The following is a 9,518-nucleotide window of genomic DNA, read 5'->3' as shown; positions in this document are numbered from 1 at the left end:
CCTAATTTCCCTTTTTTATGGATTGAAAAACTGTAGGGAAATGAGTCCCCACCTCCTCCACCTTTCCACAGCAAAAGCCTCCTCTTCTGGGTTGCTGTTCCCTTCCCCCTTCTGTCTGGCATGACATCCTTTGGGAGACAAAGGAACTCATTAAGTGCTAATGGTGGAACTTTGGGTGCATAAAAGAGGAGAGTCATTACAGCCCCAAAGGAAATTCTGAACCTTCTCCATCTCAATCTTTCCCTGCTTCACCTGGGAAAATCATCTTATGTCACACACACACACATGCACACAGAGACACAGACACGGACACACACACACACACACACACACACACACACAAAACACACACCTCCCTTGTATATTATATTGTATTTTTCTGTCATTAATAGGGGATTTAGATCTTTGATGCTGCCCCTTTAGGAATGTATGTGTGTCTGTGTGTCTGTGTGTCTGTGTGTGTGTAGATCTGTGTGTGTGATCTGTAAAGGCTGGGTGGGTTTGGGGGAAATCTGATCATGTTCAAAAGCAGGCAAGAAGAAGACTATGCTAAGCTAAGGAGACAAAGGGATAATGATTCTATGGAAGGGCAAACAGCCATTGGCAATCTCAACTTCTCAATTTGGAACAAAGGAGGAAAGTGCTGGGTAGGATTCTGTCGTGATTGCTTACTGTTGCATATTTATTCAGTTACACTTAAATCACAACAATTCCTGCCCTCAAGGAGTTCTCAGTTCCATGAGGGAGATGACAAGCATGCAAATATGTACAAACAAGTTCAGTATAGGATAAATAGGAAATAGTGAACAGAAGTGAGGACCTTGGGAAAGGCTTCCTTTAGAAGTTGGAATTTTAGCTGGGTTCCAAAAAAACCAAGCAGCAGAGATGAGGAGCAAGAATATTTCAGGGATAAGCCAGAGAAAATGGCCAGAGCTGAGAAATGGAGTACCTTATTTGTAAAACAGCAAGATGGAAGGTATCACAAGATCAGAGAGTAAAGGGTACAAGAAGACTGGAAAGCTGGGGAAGGCTAAGTTAAAGAGGACTTTGAACATCAGAGTATTTTGTGTTTGATATAACTGGAAATCATAAGGAACCACTGGAATTTGATGGGGGGGGTTATATAGTCAGATATGTGCTTTAGAAAGATCATTGGCTACAGAATGAAAGATGAACTGGAGTGCGGAGAGACTGCAGACAGACTCACCAGGCTATTGCAGTAATCCAGGAGGAGGTGATGAGAGCCCATGCCAGAGTTGGGACAGTATTCTATTTATTTATTATAATATCCCCCTCCCCCAATTATATGCAAAGACAATTTTTAACATTCGGGTTGTTTTTAAAGTTTTGAACTCCAAATTCTATCTTCTCCTTCCTTCCCTGAGATGGTAAACAATTTGATATAGATTATACATGTATAATCTTGTAAAGCATTCTCATATTAGTCATTTTGTGGAAGAAAACTTGAAAAGAAACAGACAAAGGACCAATTTTTTCTCTAGAGGCAGATTGCATTTTTCATCAAGTCTTTTGGGATTGTCTTGGATCATTATGTTAATCAGAGTAACTAAGTCTTTCACAATTTATTATCATGCAATATTGTAAATTGTGCTGTTTACAATATTCTCCTGGTTCTTCTTACTTCAATTCTATATCAGTCTGTAAGTCTTTCTAGGTTTTTCTGAAATTATCCTGCTCATCATTTCTTTTACCACAATAATTTTCCATTACAATTATATACTACAAACTCATTCAGTCATTCCAAATTGATGGGCAGGTCCTCAGTTACCAAATCTTCACTATCACAAAAGGAACTGCTATAAATATTTTTGCACAGATAGGTTTTTTCAGCAGTTTGGAATTATGCTCAAAGGGCAATAAAACTGTGTATATATTTTGATCCAGCAAAGCCACTTCTGGGTCTGTATTCTGAAGAGATTATGAAAAACCCATATGTACAAAATTATTCATAGTAGCTCTTTTCCTAGTGATAAAGAATTGGAAATTGAGGGGATGCCCATCAATTGAGGAATGGCTGAAAAAATTGTGGTACATGAATGTGATAGAGCACTATTGCTCTATATGAAATTATGAGGGTCAGTACTTCAGAAAAGCCCAGAAAGACATGAATTGATGCTGAGTGAGATGAGCAGAACCAGAAGAACATAAACACTAATAACAACTTTGGGTGATGATCAACTATAATATATTTGTTCAGTTCAGCAGGATAATAATCAAAGACAATTCTAAAAGACCTGTGATGGAAAATACCAACCATATCCAGAGAAAAAAATTGTAGAGTTTAAATGTAGACCAAAGCTTACTAGCTTTAACTTTTCAAAATTGTCTTATATATTATAGCTTTTTCTCTGTTTTTTTTTCCTTCTGTTTGGATTTGATTTTTCTTTCACAACATGATTAATATGGATCTATAGTTACCATGATTACACTTTTGGAGCCTATATTCGATTACTTTCTGTCGGGGGAGGGGAGAGAGAGAAAAAAACGTAAAACTCAAAAACTTGCAAAAAAAAGATTGGTTAAAACTACGATTGCATGTTTGTTGGAAAAACAAATTTAAAAAAAGTTACTTAGACATAATTTAAAAAACCTTACTAAGTTCTTCTCCCCCTTTTTTTAATCTATTATGGACAAAGATATAGTAATGGTATTGCTGGATCAAAGGATATGCACACTTTTATTGTTGGCATATTTCATGGTGGTCATTTTAGAAGGTAATCAGTTCTTAGTCTGTTGACTTTGAATTATTTTTTCCCAATTTGAAAATTATGAGATGGTATCTCATGAGTTGCTTTAGTTTGCATCATTTTGATTACTAATAAGACAATTTTTCAAGTGATGATTAATGATTTGCTTACTCTTTTGCCTGTTTATACCTTTTATTACAAGTGGATAGAACACCAGTCCTGGAGTCAGGAGGACCTAAGTTCAAACCCAACCTCAGACACTTAATAATTACCTAGCTATGTGACCTTGAGCAAATTACTTAGCTCTTTTGCCTTGCAAAACTCCCCCCCCCAAAAAAAGCAGTAACTACTCTGAATTATTAATGACTTTATATTTTAAAGGTCAAGTTTTTGTCATGATTGCTATATAAAACCTTTCCCAAAGTTTTTCATCTTGATTTCATGAAGAATTTTTAAAGAAATTTTATAAAGCACTTGTCTCATCTTCAATAATTCCTTCAGTTCTTTTTTGAATATTATTTTATTTTTTAATTATATGCAAAGATAGTTTTCAACGTTCATCTTTTTTGTAAGCTATTGAGTTCCACATTTTTCTACCTTTCTCCCTGCCTTCCCCTCTCCCCATCCCCATGACAGCAAGTAATTTGATATAGTAATCTAACTTCTCTCTCCTCTGTCTCTTTCTGTCTCTCTGTCTGTCTCTCACCTTTCTTTCCTTCCTTCCTTCCTTTTCCAAGAAAACCCATTTATCCAAATCAGTAGCAAAACAGAAATCAGAGAAAGAATATAGAAAATATATACCAGACCTAGAGTAAAGAACCTCTCCCATATCAAGATAACTCTCAGTTCAACCAAGATTCCTGGATCTCATCCACAGGGAAGTTTCCCGAGTCCTCTGATCTGATTCTGCTTTTTAATCCTACCCAGTTAAGGGTAGCTGTAATTCTAGTAAGTGCCACAAGAGGGAGGGCGAGCATTCTCTCTCTCTCCCCACGCACTGTATCCTTCCCTACCCTAGCTCTGCGGGAGCTCGGCAGCTAAGAACTAATTGGATTGATGATGGTCTGGACTACCCTTCCCCACTCATTCAGCTCAAGTTTTCATGAAAATGAGTAACACTTAGCACAGGGCCAATTCTCCAGATAACTAGCAAAAGCCGGAGTTCCCACAGCCCAGCTTTGTTTAGGTTTGCTCTCCTGCCAGTAGAATTCATTGCAGAATTTTCTCCCATGGAGAAAGGAGATTAAGAATGCGGTTTCATATTCCTATCCCTGATCCAGGGACAAATATCAGTAAAGAGATAAGCCTGAAGAGATAGTTTCTAAGCAAAGTCAGAAGACCTGGGGTTGAGCTTAGAACTCTGCCTCGTAGCAGCTGATACAATGAAGTGAGAGATCAGTGATTCCAGTTCTTCTCACTCTGCCAATTCCTGCCTGTAAGACAAATGGCAAAGCACTTCATTCTTCTGGGCCTCCGTTCTCTCATCTGTAAATAAAGAGGTTGATGGGAACATAATCACACAAGAAATAACTCTATACTTGGCAAGAACTTCTGGGAAAATTGAAAAGCAGTTTGGCAGAAATTATGCTTAGACCAACATCTTACACCATGCACAATAGTAAATTTAAGAGGGATCTACAACTTGAATGCAAACTTTTAAAAAAAAATCAGAAGATAACAAGACCAAGTATCTTTTATAGCTACAGTTAAGTGAAAACTTTGTTTGTTTGGAATATTTTTTATTGACGTCTTTATTTAAATCACTGTAATTGGGGGCAACTAGGTGGCCCAGTGGATAGAGCATTGCCCCTGGAATCAGAGGACCTGAGTTCAAATCTGATCTCAGACACTTAATAATTACCTAGCTGTGTTATCTTAGGCAAGTCACTTAACCCCACTACCTTTCAAAACCCCCCCCATATCACTATAATTTCTCTAAGTATCTTTTCCCTACCTCTCCCAGAAGCTATCTTATAATATTATATATTATATATATAATATATATTATATATTATAATATAATAATTAAATGACCAAAAATGTCTCCAGAGGACCAAAGATAAAGTATATTAGCTATTTACTGCCTGAGAGGTGATAGATATACCCAAGGTGAAGGGAAAAAATCATACATTTGTGCAAATGGCCACTGTGTAGATTCATTTTTCAGGACTATGCTTATTTGTTACAAAAGCTTTTTCTTTTTTAAAACATGTAAATAAAATTATTTTTAAAAAATTTTAAGAACTAGCAAGGTTAGTTTAACTGGACTGTGAATGTGTATGTGTGTACTGTGAGTATGTGTATGTGTAAAGAAAAGGTATAAAAAGTATGGAAAGGTAGTCTGGAATCAGGTTGTGAAAGATCTGAATGGTCAGACAGTTTAGTTTGTATTTGATACTAGGTATGTTAGGGAATTTAAAGAGATGGGGAGTTATGTGATTATCTATTTATGTTTTGAAAAATGCATTTTGGTAAGTATGTGGGGGGGGACAAAGCAGAGAGAACAATTAGGAACCTATTGCAAAAAGATAGGCAGGAGGTGCTTTCATCACCTAGGCTTGTGATTATGTGAGTAGAGAGATGGAGAAAGACATGAAAGAAGCAATCAGGTGGTTCAGTGGAAAGAGCATTGGGCCTGGGGTCAGGAAGTAACTAGAATTCAGATTTAATCTCAAATACTTCCTAGTTGAGTTGGGCAAAATGACTCTCCTCTCAGTCCCTACCTCTATAAAATGGAAATAATATTACTTCTCTTCCAAGGTTGTTGTAAATATAAAATGAATTGATATTTGTAAAACACTTTGTAACCCTTAAAATTCTATATAAATGTGACTTACTCTAAATGATGAAGAAGAATTGACAATACCTTGGCAGTTAATTGTCTGCATATGGCGATGAATGAGTATATCTTTGTGATTGTAACCCTAGGTTCCTTATTAGAAAGATGGTTGAACCCTAGAAAGTGGGATATGGGATCTGGAAACCATTCAACAAGCATGTATCAAGAGCTTACTTTGTTCCAAGAACTGTGAACTGCTCTGATATGTGATATCCTGTCCTCAAGGAGCTTATATTCAAGTGGGAGAGAGGATATATACATAGAATATCTACATTCAAGATATATATATACAAGGCAAATGGAAGGTAGCTTGAAATGAGAAGACAGTAGTAACTGGGGAAACTTAGAAAAGGTCTCAAACTAGGTGGTATAATGGATTTTGTTTCAGACATGGTGAGTATAAAATGCCTTTGGGACATTCAATTCAAAATATTTAGTATACAGTTTAGGTTGTGTAGGACTCGAAGTCAGGAGGGAGATTGGGTCTGCGTATAGAAACCAGGGAGTCATCTGCATAGAGATAATAACAACTCATGGGAACAGATGAGGTCATCAACTGAGAGTGTTGAGAAACCAAGAGGGTCCAGGACACAGTCTTAAGGGACACCCATAGTCAAAGGGCATGATGTAGATAGTGAGGGTGCAAAGAAGACAGAACAAAGGTAAGATAAGAAGGAGCAGAAAAAAGTTATCAGGAAAATCCAAAAAGAAGGAAATATCTAGGAAAAGAAGGTAGCATTGTTTCCTGCCTTTTTCATAAGACCAGCATTTATAAATCTCTTTATAACCTTCATTATCTCATTTGAGCCCAATAGCCACTCTGTGAAAAAGGTAGAACATGCATTATTTCCCCCATTTTCATGTGAGGAAACCAAGAGAAAGTGACTTATCCAGGGTAAGCATCAGTGATGGGATCTGGAATCAGCAAGCACTATAACCACTACTCCCCGCTACCTCTCATGGAGAAGATACAAGAGCAGAGGGATTCAAAACACTAGAAGATAAAATTATATTACAAACTAGAAGACTACCACATATGAGAAGGTCAAGGTGCTTTGTAAGGTCAAAGGAGGAATAGGTCACTGCAAATCAAGTTGCTTCATGAAGGAGAGGTGGCTGAGATTTTTACAAGTAGAGATAGAAAAGTCAAGGGCACTAGTACTCTCCCCACCACAAACACATGCCTCCTAATTTTCATGTTTGGAAAACTCAGTAGTTTTTCATCAGATCAAACAGAAACATTCTTCCTTGTGATTTCCACACATTAACTTTGCCTCAGTTTCCTCATCTGTAAAAACCAGGCATAGTGGATAGAGAACTGTCTTGAAGCAGAAGCTTCTGGTATCTGGGTAATCCTTAGTAAATCAGCTGATCTGACCTGAGAGGGAGTCAACACTCACCTATGCCAAATGAATCAAAAGCACTTGCTCTATAGCTGAATAGGGCCTGAACCAGCTCATCTAAATCAAAGCCAACTGGCTCTTTGAACTCAAATGTCCCGGCTTCTGGTCCATGGCACAGCACCACCTCTCTTTACTTAATGTCAAGGAAAAAGACAGATTCACTGACATTCTGAACATACTCATTATGCCAACCCCTTCCTTCCTGACCAAGCTCATTCATTAGTAACATTAAACCAGGCAGCTACAACCGCACCTTCCCTCCCTTTACAGAGAATAGACTACTTAAAAGTCATCCATCCATCTAGGTGGATTGGAGAAGCTAGTATTTCAGATAGGCTGTTGTCTTCCTTTTTAACAGCAGATGGTGGTGTAATCCCACAGCAGGTGGAAGTGTGTCAATGGAATGGGATAGATAAGAAGAAAATCCTTTTTTCAAAGGTATTTCTTTCCTTAAGTGAACAGTCAAGGGGTCTTTGGCTCCTGCCTGGCTAATGAGGGACTGATGGAAGAGGCAGTTTTGGGAGGGATGTGGAAAATGGGGCTCCAAGTAGGGACTGCTTTCTTTTTGGACTCCTCTCTCCAAGATGGGTTGTGGATAAAGTTTGAATTAGAGATTGAAAAGTAATGTAAAGTGAGTTTTCTAAGAGGATTTTTTTTTTTTTTTTTTGCTGAATGAGGTTGGGAGAAGCCAATAGAAAGGGGGGAATCATTTTTTAAAATTCCATTTATTGTGGATTTCCCCACCTCTTGAAAAAAAGTTTCTAGTCTGAAAGACACAGTGTCCCCCCCACCCCCACCCCATGATAATTGTTAGTGTTATGGGTAAATGGGAATTTCCAGATCACTCAAAGATTCATATTGTCTTTATTTTTATTTTCAATGAACAAAAATCCACCTTCTCTCCTCTCACTTCCCTTACTTCTGAGAACAAAAACAAAACACTTGTGACTAACATGCATCATCCAGAGATTCGAAGTGCTTTCCCTACCTCCTCCTCACACTCTCCTCTTTCCCATACTCCCCTCGGTTCCTCTGGTCCTCACAGAATTGCAAACTGAATTTGCTCTCCTGACAAAGTGAGTTTGACTTCCTCCCTGGGTTTCTTAACAAATACCCTTTGAGGCAGGCCTCATTTTGAAGCTTGAGTATTTGAAAAGATGCAATAACCACATTCCAAGGATTACCTAAGGTCTATACTTCAATTAGGGCTAACCCTAACTCTAACTTGCATTATAAACTTGGATCAGAGGGAAAAAATCAAGTCTTCATTTTCATTAACCTTTAACTGAAATTAAGCATTTTTATTAATAGCTAGCAAAAATAGCAGTAGCTCCATTTACACAGCATTTTAAAGTTTGCAAAGCATTTTACAAATATTATCTCATTTTATACTTAAAATGTCCCTTCAAAAAAGATGTTGAGGCTGTTTCCATTTTTACAGTTGAGGAAACAGTTATATACCTGGTCCAGAACTAGTCATGTATCTCTCAGTCAGTGCCCAGTGCCCATTTTTAAAATGGGGGTGTTATGAGGATAAAATCAGATGAGAGATATAAAGTGTTACACAAACCTTGAATTACTATAAAAATGTTTGTTAATATTGTTATTAATTCCCCAGGCCTGTGAGCTTCTTTTATAAAAATTATATATATATATATATATATATATATGTATATATATACATATATATATATAAAATGCACATAATATGATACATATTAACAAGCATTATTTTCTGTCCCTCTTACTTTTTCCTATTGAGAAAAAACAGGAAACTATTAAGGCTTGCATCCATCTGATGGTGTTGCTTCTTCTTGCCAACTCTGGCATTGGATGTTCCAGTTGATATTTTCTGATTCTATGACATATTAGTCTAGAAAAATTGCTTCTTCATAATACTATACTTGCTACAACAAAAAGATCCTCCTAGCCATGGCTGAGATTATAGATTTAGAGTTAGGAGGGGCTCTCTCATTTTACAGATGAGTAAACTGAGGCACAACACAGTTAAGTAACTTGCTCCAGGGTATACAGGGAGTAACTGGAAGGTAAGACTGGAGAAACCAGATCCTCTGACTCAAGAGCTGGTGCTTTTCCAGCTCATATGGGGGTGGTCCTAGTGGTTCTCTGCCATTATCTGAATTCAGCTGAGAAGCTGAGGCTAGTGAGGCACTGACCCTTGACCTGAAAGCAGGTGAGAAATGCTGCCATCAAGCCCTTTGTCCTACCTGTGTACACTTAGGACCACTGCAGTCCAAGCTAATGTGTTCAGTTCCTAGTAAACTCGACATTCTGGGGTGATGGAGCAGAGTGAGTTGCATTAAAAGCAGGCTTTCAGTTGCCAACTTAAAAGGCACAATAGCTTTCCTTTTGTCAGGCAGCAGAGTTCCCTGACCTCCCTTTTTATTGCACTAACAAAAATGAATCTGGTTAAACTTAAAAGGCTGCCTTGATGTCAAAACAAAAATGGATATTGTCTCTTCCCAATGTGCCGGAATGAAGGTACATAATCCTCTTGGCATCCAGATAAGGATACTTTCCCCAGAAAGCTTTTCTAGAATCAACTAT

Source organism: Macrotis lagotis, chromosome 1, assembly GCF_037893015.1.
Source record: "Macrotis lagotis isolate mMagLag1 chromosome 1, bilby.v1.9.chrom.fasta, whole genome shotgun sequence".
Lineage (NCBI taxonomy): Eukaryota > Metazoa > Chordata > Mammalia > Peramelemorphia > Peramelidae > Macrotis > Macrotis lagotis.
The sequence above is the reverse complement of the archived record's forward strand: the minus strand, read 5'-3'. Positions refer to the sequence as shown.